This window comes from Sander lucioperca, chromosome 7, assembly GCF_008315115.2.
Source record: "Sander lucioperca isolate FBNREF2018 chromosome 7, SLUC_FBN_1.2, whole genome shotgun sequence".
Lineage (NCBI taxonomy): Eukaryota > Metazoa > Chordata > Actinopteri > Perciformes > Percidae > Sander > Sander lucioperca.
Window position 1 is genome coordinate 7,272,945 of NC_050179.1, and position 11,603 is coordinate 7,284,547.

Genomic DNA, 11,603 nt, shown 5'->3' on the forward strand with positions numbered 1-11,603 from the left:
GGGCCATCCAATCTCTGTACGACCAAAGCGAGAGCTGTGTCCGGGTTCTCGGCAGTAAGTCGGACTCGTTTCAGGTGAGAGTTGGCCTCCGCCAGGGCTGCGCTTTGTCACCAATCCTGTTTGTAGTATTTATGGACAGGATATCGAGGCGTAGTCGGGGTGGAGAGGGGTTGCAGTTTGGTGAGCTGGGGATCTCATCGCTGCTTTTTGCGGATGATGTGGTCCTGATGGCATCGTCGGCCTGTGACCTTCAGCACTCACTGGATTGGTTCGCAGCCGAGTGTGAAGCGGCTGGGATGAGGATCAGCACCTCTAAATCTGAGGCCATGGTTCTCAGCAGGAAACCGATGGAGTGCCTTCTCCAGGTAGGGAATGAGTCTTTACCCCAAGTGAAGGAGTTCAAGTACCTTGGGGTATTGTTCGCGAGTGAGGGGACAATGGAGCGGGAGATTGGTCGGAGAATCGGCGCAGCGGGTACGGTATTACACTCAATTTATCGCACCGTTGTGACGAAAAGAGAGCTGAGCCAGAAGGCAAAGCTCTCAATCTACCGGTCAATTTTCGTTCCTACCCTCACCTATGGTCATGAAGGCTGGGTCATGACCGAAAGAACGAGATCCAGGGTACAAGCGGCCGAAATGGGTTTCCTCAGGAGGGTGGCTGGCGTCTCCCTTAGAGATAGGGTGAGAAGTTCAGTCATCCGTGAGGAGCTCGGAGTAGAGCCACTGCTCCTTCGCGTCGAAAGGAGCCAGTTGAGGTGGTTCGGGCATCTGGTAAGGATGCCACCTGGGCGCCTCCCTAGGGAGGTGTTCCAGGCATGTCCAGCTGGGAGGAGGCCTCGGGGAAGACCCAGGACTAGGTGGAGGGATTATATCTCCAACCTTCTCAGCTTTCTCAGCTGCAGAAGGTTTACTGAGCACCGCCCCTGCGCTGAGCTCCGTCACCATGCTTCAGACATATCAAGCCATGTGTCTGACGGAGTTGGGGCAGCAATGCCGGCCGACAGTCCGCTGGTGCCTCTTCTCGACGAGGTCAGTGTTGCCACGGATTACATCCTCCGCGTGTCCCGCTGTGCAGCACTTTCCCTGGGCAGAGGGATGGCATCTACAGTGGTTGCACAGAGACACCTGTGGCTGACCCTCTCCGACTTTCCGGATAGGGACAGGGCCGTATATTTGGATGAGCCAGTGTCTGCTGAGGGCTTGTTTAGGCAATCACTTGACGCTATTCAGGCAAAATTTGAGCTGAGGAAGAAGCAGGCCGAGGCTCTGCGCAGCATCATCCCCAGACGTGATGGGAAACCCAAGCAGCTAGCTACTGCTCGCAGGCCTGTGAAACCGGCGCACGATACTGGCGCATCCCCCTAAGAGGGCAGCGCCGCCCGCGGGTCTAGGCTCCCAGCCGGTGAAGCAGCAACCAGCTGGTCAGACTCCACGACACTCTGCTTGGTGCAGGGGCCCGCCACCGGGCCTCCAGGGGGGCTCAGCGCCTCAACGTCAATGCTGGACGTGATCTCACTGGCTGCGTGCGCCACCTCACTTCCAGAAGAGGCTGACGATAGCCAGAGATGTATAGTAACGAAGTAGAACTACTTCACTACTGTACTTAAGTACTAAAAGGCTGTAGCTGTACTCTACTGGAGTATTATTTTGTTCTCCTACTTCCACTTTTACTTGAGTACATTTTTTCGATGAGTTTAATACTTTTACGGTGATACATTTTTTATGTGCTGCATCGTTACTCGTTACTGTTGTGAATTCCTCACGCTACGGAGACTGTGTAGGTTACAGTGTGTGTCGTTACGGCTACGTTAGTTACGTAAGAAATCCCTAAGATCGCTTCATGTTTCTTTTTATTACGGTCGCCTGTTCAGAAGTCAGAGACGATGTAAGTTTGTACTCTTTCTATTTAGCTATTGTTAAGCTATTACTGAGTTGTTTCAGTCTGCCATGAGTACTGAATGTTAACCGTTTTACCCTGGGATGTGAAGCTGCTAGTTTATCTGTATTTTGGTAGCTTGCTAACTTTCCTGTTCATCACACATCTTACTAGCTAGTGTGTTATACGTTTTTTGGGGCTTTAATCGTTACTGTGCTGGTGAGGATGTTCATTTTACTTGCACAGTGTGATAATTGTACATTTTATTTCAGTATTTGTTAATATTTGTTATTTTTAATATAATATTTAATTAATATTTGTTAATTCCTTTGGCTACAACCTTGGCTAAACATTTCACATAATATAAACAATATGATATTCAAACTTTTGACTGCTTTCTTTAATAACTACATAACGCAATACTTGTACTTTTACTTTCAGTACTTAAAATAAACTACTTGCAATACTTAAGTACAAAAAATGTTGAATACTTTAGTACTTCTACTTACGTGTGGTGCTTAAAGAGCACTTCAACTTCTACTCAAGTCACTTTTTGATAGAGCACTTGTACTCGTACTCAAGTATGGGCCTGTAGTACTTTATACATGTCTGACGATAGCTCCATCTTGCATGTCGGCTCTCCTTCCTTGGAGGGAGCCCGGTCTACTACACCAGGGCTCCCCTATAGGGAGGGTGTCTTTTTGCAAGTTGGTGTCTACAGATGCCTCTCTGAGGGGGTGGGGGGCTCTGTGCAATGGTGCAGCAGTAAGAGGGGTCTGGAAACCAATACAAAGCAAACTCCATATCAACCACCTGGAGCAACATTTTTGGCTTCTGACAGGCCAGCATGTTTAAAACAGGACGGACAATACGACGGTGGTTTCCAGGGAGGGACCCGTTCACTTCCCCTGTTAAAACGGTCTCGCTCTCTATGGTGCAGTGTGCATTTTCTGTCTTTCAGAGCCACTCATATCCCATGCTGCCTGAACCTGTCGGCAGACCTTCACCCAGGGGGGGACCGCTTGTGAGAGAGCGGAGATTGCACCCAGTGGTGGTGGCTCAAATATGGAAACGTTTTGGCCAGGCGGAAGTGGACCTCTTTGCTTCTGGAGCAAATACCCACTGTCCTCTATTCTTTTCCATAACGGACCAAAGTGAGCCTAGCGCATCCATGGCCCAACACGCATGCATTTCCCCCGGTGGAAATGATACTGTTGGTTCTGGAGCCAGCAGGGCCTGTCCCTGATCCTGGTGGCCCCTCGGTGGCCAGCGAAGTCGTGGTACACCGAAATAATCAGTATGCTGGCGGCGAGGCCCTGACAGCTTCCTCTCAACAGGGACCTCCTCTCCCAACCAGCAGGGGAGGTGATTCATCCGTGCAGAGGCAGTGACACCAGGCGCCCACCCTCTCGTTATGCGTTTCTTAAAGGGAGTCCGACGGCTGAGGCCTGTGGTTACGTTTAAAAATTGTAATTTTTTAATTTTTAATTTTTAATTTTTACATATGGTGTCATATTGCTTACATTTTTAATTTTTAATTTTTAATTTTTTAATTTTTAATTTTTAATTTTTAATTTTTAATTTTTAATTTTTAATTTTTAATTTTTAATTTTTAATTTGTATTGATCCCCAGTGGGGAAATTACAATTTGACCTATGCAAAGTGCGTAGGCGACCTTCAAGCTTTATTTGTGCATCCCTCTTGTACCCAGTTCACTTTGGATGGTTCCAAAGTTACGTTACGACCGAATGCGGCGTATTTGCTCTATGTTCTTTGAACTTTTGAGCTTCTGTCTTCCTCAATTTTCATCCGAGGAGCAGAGGAGGTTGCATGCACCCTGGGTGCGGTCTATGTAGGTGCAGTCTATGTAGGTGCAGTCAGCGTGTACTACGCACCTACATAGACCGCACACAGGGTGTGCGTTTGTGTGAGCCGGGTGTTTTTCTGTTTTGCTAATCCAGCCAGGGCTAGAGCCTGGTCTAAACAGCGGCTTTCTCACTGGATTGTGGAGGCCATCTCCCTAGCGTACAACGGTCGTCCGTTGCCTCACGGTGTGAGGGCACATTCAACCAGGGATATAGCAACATCATGGGCTTTGTTTAAAGGGGAATCTGTAAATAACATCTGTGCTGCAGCCAGCTGGTCATCACCGCACACTTTTGTTTGGTTCTATCGTTAGGATGTGACTGCCCCTTCGGTGGCTCACTCTGTTCTTTCTGCCGGCCTGCAATGCACTAGAGTGCTGTAGGTTTGACTCTGTTTTGGTGGCTGCTCTGTGGGGCGTGAATACATGTCCAATACTATATGTGTTGTACCGAGTGAATCGACTGAAAGGGAACAAAATGTTATGACTATAACTTCTGTTCCCTGAAGGAGAGGAACGAGGTACAACACTAGGTTGCCCCACTAGCAGCTGGGCTCGGTGAAGAGCGGCCATTGAACTGAAGGATGACTGATCATCTGCCTTATAGGCGTGAATAGAGGTGTCTTCACTCATGCCACGCGGGGGCGTGATATCCAATACTATATGTGTTGTACCTCGGTCCTCTCCTTCTGGGAACAGAAGTAATAGTCCTAACATTTTGTTTGTTCAAATGCGTAAAACAACCCGTGTATACGTTTTCATGACAAGTGACATCCTGTGATGAGTCTCTTGAGAGATTGTAAAAAACACAACTGTCCTTTAGGTGACTTATTTGGGCCTATTTTGGTGTTCAGATAATATTATTAACAATTTACACACAGGAGAAACTGAGTGAAATGAATGAAGAGATATTAACAAACAGCATGATGTGAAAAGGACTAGAAAAAAATCACAAGCAGTTGGCTTCACATATGGTGTCATATTGCTGCCAATTGAAAGAGCAGAGAAACTGAAACACTTAGTTTTCACTGTCCTTTCTACCTTTTAGAAGCCTGGGTGGCCATGATTTCTGGGTAATGTAGTGTAGTTTTGGAGTGTCTGTGTGGAATTGGTCCTCTCTGGAGACTCATCCAACCCCAGCCTCAGTTTGTCCCCAGCCCAGGGGGATGAAAGGCGACACCTCCTGCCCACAGCCTTGTGTTTTATATACTGCTCAACATACTTTCCATTCACCATTACCATATAATCACACCAACAAGGACAAACGGTCAGTTCCACATGTCTTCTACATGTTGTCTATATTTAGAGTCTTTGTAATGGCTGTTTCAATCTCTATTTAACTTTTGTTCATTGGCATACTTTATACCCCCTTTCTGTTTTTCACTTTTTCAGTATTTTGCTCCCTCTCCTTTTACTTGTCCGAGGGATGTTTTGACATTTCCGCTGTTTATATCCTCCACAGGCACAACCATCTGCGGCTGACCCTGACCACACTGCATTGTCCCCCAGGCACAGACCCATGTTATTATCATCCAGAGCAACATGCATAGAGTGGAAAAGGATTGTCACGACCACAAATACACCAGTTTCACATTAGGGCTGCAGAGCTGCAGAGGGAAGCGCACACAAATCCCTCATCCTGGCTCAGCGCTTGGTCGGTGAAATAAAACAAAGGCAAGCGGCGAGCCCGAGCAGGGATGGGGCTGCTGATAAAGATCTGTCAATGGCGCATTTCCACGGGACAGAGGGTTGGAAGGAGGGAAGGAGGGATGACGAGAGGGAGAAAGGAGAGTTTAAGTGATTGTGGAAAGGGGTGCAGCACAGGGGCCCTGACTTTTCCAGAGTTGCAGAAAAGCTGTTGCTGGACAAACAAGCATCTCCATTTGAAACATGTACCTCCAAAGCAGGTTGTCGAGCAAGGAATTTAGGGAATGGGGCCGATTCCTCTGAGAGGCTGCTACCCTCAGACTACCTTTCCAAGTAAACCCCCACCCTCCAAAAAAACATTCCCCCATCAGCCTGTCAGTCCTGCAGAGGTGCAGACAGAGTTGTGCTGGCGCAGCCCCAGGTTGATGATCCTTAGGATAACTGATCTACAAGAACATGAAAAAGCCTTGCATGGAAAGACACGTTTCATCAGAGCAAATTCCACGATCACGGTGTCACAAGTTGAAGTAAAATGCAGAAACCTATGTCTGCTAGTGCTGATACTAGAACCAGGGCTGTAAATCTTGTTATCTGGCCTTTTTCAGCTTCAAACAAGTCTGTAAAAACTAATGTGTGGTACTTAAAGAGTCGCCCAGAAGTGCGGCTGACCTCATTTTGTTAATGTATTTTTTGTGGCGGAACAGAGCTGTTGATGGTACTTTACTGAAGCAATATGACCTGATGTTGAATTCCACAGGCACACATTAAATTACAGCCTAGTGCCGCTGAAAGCGGCACAGGATTGCAGTTGAAAATGTACAGTACACTATCCACTGGGTCGGACCTTTGCAAATGGTTCTCATCGCCAAGTAAAGACAGGATAATGCTGAAAAGGGATTATATATGCGGGGTAAGAAATTATACCAATAGCTTCCAGGCGACATCTCTCAACCACAGCAATTCTCAAGCTTGTGTTAAGTGTATAAAGGTGTCAATTTCTTCATCAGTTTCTCTCCTGGAGTTGCAATCATGCAATCACACACTCTGGGTATATCTATACATGAAAAACTGCCTGGAGTATAATGTCAGTCTTCCCAAGTTCTTTTAAAAAGGGGATAACTGCTGGGAGAGATATCCCTCAGGAGGTGTTGGTTGCAGTCTGGAGTTCCAGAAAAGCAGAGTGTCAAAGAGCCACCAACAGTGATTCAGAAACCAAACACTGGAGCCAGTGTGCTAGTTATGATTGGATGAGGTCTGAAAACTCAGACAGGGAGGGAGAGATTGAGCAAATACAGGAGCATCAAGAGTCCTTAGTGAAGACGGGGAAAGAGGAAGGAAGGAAGACATTATAGAGACAAGAAGAAAGTAGAGGCAGAGGGAAAGCAGAGGTCCTCTTATGTCCCTTATCTGGGTAACATAAGGAATCTTAATAGTAGTGCAGGTTGTGTGCTCTGCGGTATCTCACAGGCGACAGAAGGACGGCCTGGGGAATGCAGCATGCCTAAAGGAGCTTCAATCCACAGCTGGGGAATTAATAGCAGAAGCATTGCAGTATCTGGGATAAGAATGAAAGGCTGAGGGCGGACACACAGTTGGAAAAAAAAAAGCAACGGAACTCAGCTGACATCAGGGTCTGATCCTATGACAATTTATGTTTGAGCCATAACATCTAGAGGGGTGTGAAAAATTTAGCAGGGAAGCTGGCCCACACGAACAAAGATGCAAACTGAACTGGTAGAGAAGGGATGATAATACGTTAAATTCAGATCTGTTTGGGGGCATGGCTTGGTCAAACCCTCTCAGTGTTTGTCTTTCACCCAGCTCCCTGGTCTTCCTGCCTGGAGGCCCACAAACCTTCCTCAATCAGCTTGCCTCAGACTGGGAGAGCATTGTGTACGTCAGCTAGTGCAATCACTCAGACTCTCCACGTGCACATTCCCTGCTGAAATCACATAAAATAAGGCCCCACAAATTGGCCAAAGATCAAAGTCATATTTTGCAGAAGCACCACCTCTGGGCAGCCTTTAATAGGGTTTGGATGGTTGTATGACATATAAACATCTGTAAAGGTGCCTAGTTTTGTATGCAAAACCAGTAGAACAGTTATTTTATCATAATAATTTGGTCATCCCAAGCCTTATTTTAAGGTGAAAATATTACTCTGTTAAACAATATACATTTCAGTGAGCAGGATTATTGCATATATAAACCTCCTTCGGGATACATCTAAATCAAAGAGTGGAACCTCTATTGAAATGATTGTTGGGGAGAAAAGTAGAGGTATGATTGCAGATGGCGGATACAATAGCAGGAAAATACATTAACTTTGAATAACTGCTGAAAGGTGCCTCTCCAACCCAAAGTGAAATAACATTTCATGTGTTGTTGTGTAACCTCAATAGGCAGAACATAACTGAATGAACTAATGAATAGTTTGGCATTTTGGGAAATACACTTATTTACTTTCTTTTCAAGATGAGACAATTGATTCCACTCTCATGGCTGGAGCCAGGGGAAACAGCTAGCCTGCACTGTATAAAGGTAACAAAATACAACTACCAACACTTCAAAGCTCACTAACTTATGTGTTAAATTGTGTTTCTTTAATCCGTACAAAAAACTAGAGTTTTCAGGTTTCCAGAAGGTTATGTGCCAGACTATTTCTTGGCCAGGTTAGTCAGGTTAGCTGTTTGCCCAGGGGACAGATTATGCATGTGCTCTGGCCAAATTAAAGCATCTACCAAATGGTTAAATAATTCAACAAGCCTTCTCTTGTTTCAGTGAGTGTTTGTAGTTATTTTAGGAGAACTTGAGCAAGAGCCAATTAGAGGCAACACAGGCTAAAGTGTAACATATCAATTATAATTGTCTGGTATTTACAGAGTGCTTCATCAGCAAGCCAAACAGAATGCCAACAGCCTATTGTTCTTCTAGCAGCTCATTTAGACTATGGAGTCTATTACTGCCATTCTCTATAGGATTCTACAGAAACAGTGGAAACCAATCAGGGTCTGACTGGTGCGCTTTATCTCCAGCTCATGCATTAACTTGTTTGTTTTAGTAATGTGATCCCATTTGTCAATCTGTGACAAGCTGTCCAACAACAAACCGGTCAACAGACTGAGTAAAGCTGGGCCTTTTGGGCTCTGGGGTGACCAGTGGTCCCTAATTGGTCACCAGTGTTTGAGTATGGACAGCAGCCAGGTGACTGGTCAAGAGGTCCAGCTGCTCTGTCGACTGGTCCCGCCTTGGTTTGCCTTCCAGCCTCTGTCCCAGTCACTTGTTTGTTTGTTTTCCTGTTTGGACTGGAGATTTCCTTTCTAAACTCAAAGAAACAAGATCTCTTTGAGAAAAAAATAATCCCCTCCCAAATTGTTTGAATGTGACTCAATGTGGATTTATTCCAGCAACAAGCAATTACCTCATATCTTTCTTGATTGGAATGAAATATGTGTATGGAATATGTTTCTGGGGTAGACACATTTCCATCCCTATCTCTTAATATAATATATTCCACTATGCTAATACCCCAGCAGGTTAGAGGAAGTCATAACTTGCATCAAACTGTTTCAGCAAAATTAGTTTACACACGCAGCTTCATATTCACTCACCCTGGGCTCAAGCAAACATACAGCCACACATAAAAAGTAGAGCAAACATGGAAGGCAGAGCAAGCCACTTGATTAGGACCACACTAACTCAACTTGGCAACCAAGGTTATAACTGCATTACTGTTGGTGGCTTGAGGTGTTAAATAGAGACTTGTATCTCTTAGACAGCCTAATTATTGTAATTTTAGGCCAAATATCACTAACTGAAACTTGTGTTCTTGAATGTATGCCACTGTTTACCACTTAACTGGATGCAATTACTCTTCCTGAGTGTAAAATATAGATGCAGATGGGAATTACCTAAGCTGAATGCAGAATTCCCACAAGCTTGTAAAACAGGGTCTCCAAGTCAGTGGTCTGACTTTGAAAAATGCTCCATTACTGTTTCTGTACAGCTGAAAAACACATCGGTTCACATTAGGGATTTTCTTTCAATAATTAATATGAAGAGCTTCAATTGAAGGACAAATGTTCTGCAGGCAGAGACAGAAGAGTGCAAAGAAAGACAAAGAAAATTGTCAAGTCATTGCACCCTTACATGGATCTACATGCAAACAGTAAATAGCACTTATAAAGAAGAAAATCATCATCTTCTGTAATTAAAGCAGATTTGTTGGTGAGCTACTGTTTCAGGGGTTTCAGTGCCTTAAGCTCCTAAATCTTGTTAGAGGGTTCAGCAATTTAACCAACACATTCACTGGTGCTCTGTCACACAGCACGACAAATACAAAACAGCTGTGACAGGGAAAAACATATATTGGTTTGTTGACCAAGTGAGGCACTTATGCTCAGCAATTCAACAGGATTACATTTGACACACAGCAATCAGAATCAAGTTCTATGTTATTAAAAATCATGGGGGTAAAGTCACATGCCACATATTAACGAGAGATATGCTGGAAAGTATGCCAAGCATCTTTATGGGTCATGTAAGTCATGTAAGTGATGCTGGTCAGTTGTTTTTTTCCAACGCCACCATAAATATCCCATTAGATAAGCTGGAGATAAGCTCTGAAAAGAGACAAGATAAGTGATCGAGAGAGGTTTAACATTCAGGTCGAGCCAGTTGAACATTCTGGTTTAAGGCAAAATGGCTTCACAAAATAATCAGTGGCTTGAAATGATATCTATTTGCTTCAGTGCTGTGTTAACAGAAACCTGACATACACAACTAATTTTAGAACTGTCCTCCTTTCAGATGTTGTGCTGTAACTTATGTTCAAGATAATGCTAGCAGGGATATTTTTGGCATATTCTATCCTAGTTAGACTTATCAGTGTAGTTTTGAAATAAATGAATTTAGGTGAAATATATCTATATCTATATATATATATATATCTATATCTATATATATATATATATAAGTACATAAAAAACTATTAGCTCTGATGCTAAAATGACAAAGACAAAAAAGAAAAATATTTTATGGTTAGATTAATGTAGGTCTTGTTTTTATACATTAAGATGTATACGATCTTGTTATTGTTTTTCTTTGTTTTTACTTTGAAAAGTGCCTTTGAGTACCTTTTAAAGCGCTATATAAAATAAATGTATTATTATTGTTATTATTATTATTATTATTATTATTATTAGTTCTCTTAGTTCTTTGTGACCGATTACCCGTCCTGTGTGATGTGATTGGTTAAATGAGGTACCACTCATGTGATACCTCATTCAGGTTAGCTTCAATTCTATAAATCATCTTCATATCTGCAGCTCTGATAAAGAAGATGCACAGTGAGCGGTTGCAGTGAAGTGCAATAACAAATAGTAGCTTATATCCATCTGGACTCGACAATATGTTCCATTGCTGAATGCCAGGGCTGTGTAGAGAATGACTGACAGGTTTGAGCTTGCTAAAGCTGTTTTCACTTAAGATGCATTCACGCACTCAGATCTATGTGACGGTCACTGGGTCGTAACCGAGGTCAGTCAGAGATGTAGCGTCTGCTCCAGTGAGAGAGAGAGCCATGAAAGTCAAAGGGCACGCAATTAAATGGATGCATTTGTCACATTTATGTTTCATGTTTCAGCAGTCATGTTTTAGAGACGGCAGAATTCCAAAGACACCTTCAGATCTTGATTTCAGAAACGACAAAAGATCCAGATTTGGTTGAGTTGTTTGGGGGCACAGTGTCACTCTTGATGTCATGGAAAGGCCTTATCTGGGTCACAGGAGGTCAGAGAACTCTCTAAAGGTCCACAAGTCAAAAATCTTATCTTAGTTGTATTTAAGTTGTCATGTTCTGACAACCTGACATGTGGTTAGCACACATGACTGCAATGGTGCCATAAAATGAATGAAAACAGTGGGCTGATTCTGCAAGCAAAATGAAATCTACAGAAAACAACCTTTTGCGTGACTTTGAATGCGCCACAAACCTGAATCTTTACAATTGCATTGTGCTCATGCACTGATTTATGGGCGGTGGCCTTTCTCTTCATTTCTTTGATCACCCCAGAACATTTTGTCTAACTCAATAGACAGCTAGGCCATAGCCTCTTTTCAGTATAAGCATATAAGCTTACCTTTCATGGCACACTGTAAATAGGAGTAGTGTTACACAGTCTGTGTGGAAGAACATAAAGCACATTGTAAAACA